This window comes from Limanda limanda, chromosome 8 (genome assembly GCF_963576545.1).
Source record: "Limanda limanda chromosome 8, fLimLim1.1, whole genome shotgun sequence".
NCBI classification, from domain to species: Eukaryota; Metazoa; Chordata; class Actinopteri; order Pleuronectiformes; family Pleuronectidae; genus Limanda; species Limanda limanda.
In genome coordinates, this window is record NC_083643.1 from 1,168,022 (window position 1) to 1,171,454 (window position 3,433).

The window sequence follows — 3,433 nt, forward strand, 5'->3', positions numbered from 1 at the left end:
TTTCAATTTTGCTGGTTAAATGCACAGAGGATTTGTTAACTACACATCTACCAGCAATCCGCTCAACAGGAAGAAATGATGCTGGGTATGATGTGTCTGTGCCCTGTAATCTCCAAACTTCTCCCGGCTTTCCATAAAAATATGTCCTCCCAAAATACTGGCATCATATTCATTTGGCACACTAAGCTGTTTTCCATGAATTATAAATTCTACCTTTTCACCACTACTTTCAAAATTGCTTCGAACCATTCATTGATTTAATGATTTATTTTTTCAGTGTAATATTTAATCCCCCATGGACTGCACAGTGACAAAACACAGCAGGCGGCTGTTTGGCTACAACATACATCTCCACTCAGTTTGATTATTATTTTAAATATAAAGAAGACACAATATAGAGCTGAAATTCCTTCATAATTTGAACTTCAATTGTCTAATTGTTGTTATTAAACTTTCTCAGTATTCCATTAAAACAGTCAACACTTTTATCCTAAGCGACTTACAATAAGAGCATTCAACTATAAGGTTACGAACACAGAACAGCGTGAATCATGTGTGTAAATTTACTAAACACCAGAAAAAATAAACTGGGCCTCAGTCACATACTCATCCCATATGAAGTAACCGCTGCTTTAAGATAGGGAAACTGTGAAAACCTCAAGTCACCCGCTCGCGTCATCAGCTGATGGGCTCGTCCAATCACAGCCTCGTAAACGCCGTGCAGCAGCGTCGAGTGTCCCGCAGACATGTAACTCCGGCTCGTGTTATGTTTGTTCCGTACGAGTGACTCTGTCTTCGGGGTAAATAACTTGCTGAAGTCGACACGACGCTTTTCCCTGGAGGAGAAGATGAGTGCGTGTGGAGGCAGAGCCGCGGGCCCGGTGTGGACGAGTCGAGCCGGAGAAGACGGGCGCACAGTCCCTGAGTTACGGTGAGAGCTAAACGGAGCCGCCATGCTAACCACTAAGCTAACTGGTACATCTGAAAGCATGTCCGCCACTCTTTGGGATAGCGAGAAAGTTGCTAAAATACGAATACAGCATCGAGTGCTGGAGCAGATCTAGTGCATGTGTAAATATGTATGAATTACTTAGATGTAACAGTTTGTTCTCGTTAAGTTTTTTCATCAACGTGACTTTTCTGTATGTTTTCACTGCCTCAGCCCCCCCCCCCCCCCCCACACACACACAAACAAAGAGGCGTTAGGCTGAGACGCTGAAAGTCCGGATTTAAATTGCAGAAAATTAAGCCATTGAATGTAAGTAACTGTTTATGAATTGTTTTGGTGTTTTTTTGCTGTGGATCTTCCAACGGTGATGCAGCGCGGCTATTTCCGTTTATTAATAATAAACTCATGTTACTGGTGTTGTTTTCCAGCTGCCTGTCCATGACGCACAAAGACACACTATGAGCCAGTATGATCCGACCAGACCTTACATCAGCATTGAGGAGTTCAGGAGTTGTCGGAGAAGAAAGAGGGTAAGGTTATATTCATTAAATAATTTTCCAGTTACATGTAAAGGTGTATGTTGTCATTGAACTGTGCTAATTTTACTGAATGTGTTTACAGCTGATTGAAGCGGGACAGATGACATGGATCCATCCTTCCACAGCCAGGAGTGCACCGACCTGTGTCCCACACTTCATATAAGACTGGAAGCTACACTGATCTCACAGCTACACACCACAGACGTCTACACACTGGAGAAGAGTCCCACAAAGAAGTCATGACCCAGAGGCTGCAGAGAAACATTTCAAGCCTCATCTGAGTTTTTGTACAATATTTTTGCTGTATGTAAATAAAGCTTTCACTCCACATATACCTTGTTCACATTTGTTCCCTGTACAATATGTTCACCTATAACATCAAGCATCACATGAATGTTTAGTTTTAATTAACTGCAGTGCTTTTGGTAAAGGCTTACTAATTATTAATAATAAATATTAATATATACATTTTTATTATTAATATTGTGTGGGAGGGGCTTACCCCACGTGCGGAATGCTGTGACCCCACGTGTGCACTGCAATGACCCATAAGGTGACCAATAGCAACACTTCTACCAACCAATCACGAGTGACATTAGTTTCAAGGGTCTGTGGTTTCCTCCAATGGTGAGTAGAGAGAGGTTCTAGCCAGCGGCTGGACTCCGATTCATATGCTAATTAGATCACACGTCGCGATCGGTCCGCGCGGCGGAGCGAGCCCCCCCGCGGCTCTCTCCTTTGTTCTCCAAATCCCCCTTAAGGTCCGCAAACGCTAATAGACCCACCTTGTCTTCACTGGCGAACGCCGAGGTAACGTCATGGAAACAGTAGGTTACAGCAGGGGATTAGGCCTGTCCGAAGAGGTTCACTGTGACAATAATACTGCTTTTTGTCTAGTGAACAGTATATATAATAATAATAGTAAATATCATAATAATAATAATAATAAAATGTACACATGTATAAATATGTGTATATAGACTTATATTTACAAAGAATATACAGAGAGTATGATATGATATATAGTAGAGGTATAAATATAAGTATTTGACTATACAATAGATAATATAATATACTATGAGTGTAAGAATATGTAGACAGAGTGTGCAAAAGACAATATTATTGTATAAAATGATATATAATATCAATATGGTTTATATGAACACATATCACATATGATGTGAAGTCAGTGTATATGGAGCAGAGTGTTGTACAGGTACACAGTGCAAGGAGACAGGTTTAGTGCAGTTCTGTGATGGTGGCTCTGACAGAGGGGGAGGAGTTGAACAGTCTTATTGCAGTTGGGAGGAACGACTTCCTGTATCGTTCCTTATAGCTGTGGGGGGGTTGAATGAGTCTGTGACTGAAGCTGCTCCTTAGCTTGTCCAGGGTTTTGTGGGGGGGGTGAGACGGATTGTCCATGATTGCCAGCAGTTTTGCCAGCATCCTGTCCTCCACCACCTCCTCCAGGGTGACCAGCTTAGAGCCAGCCACAGACTCTGCCTTCCTGATGAGTTTTCTCAGTCTGTTGGCGTCCTTTGCCTTGATGCCCGCACTCCAGGACACCACAGCAAAGAAGATGGTGCTCGCCACTACAGACTGGTAGAACATCTGCAGCATCTTGTTGCAGACGTGGAAGGACCTGAGCCTCCTCAGGAAGTAAAGCCGGCTCAGGCCCTTCTTGTAGACGGCCTGTGTGTTGGTGGACCAGTCCAGTTTATTGTCCAGTGTGACCCCCAGGTCCTTGTATGCAGACACCACCTCCACATCCGTCCCACCGATGCAGACAGGAGAGGGCAGGGGCTTGTTCCTCCTGAAGTCCACCACCATCTCCCTCGTCTTCGCCACGTTGAGCTGCATGCAGTTCTCCCCACACCACTTCACAAAGCGGTCAACCAGGTCCCTGTACTCAGCCTCCCCCCCGCCCTCAACACACCCCACAATG

The 3,433-nt window shown here is 44.0% G+C and overlaps 1 long non-coding RNA gene across 1 annotated transcript; it reads left to right on the forward strand.

Annotated features, from left to right (window-relative positions):
• Positions 1-1,184: 1,184 nt before the first annotated feature.
• Positions 1,185-1,818, forward strand: LOC133009820 (uncharacterized). Its single transcript, XR_009680561.1, has 3 exons — positions 1,185-1,258; positions 1,378-1,479; positions 1,571-1,818. It is a non-coding gene; the product is annotated as an uncharacterized LOC133009820 (long non-coding RNA).
• Positions 1,819-3,433: the final 1,615 nt, after the last annotated feature.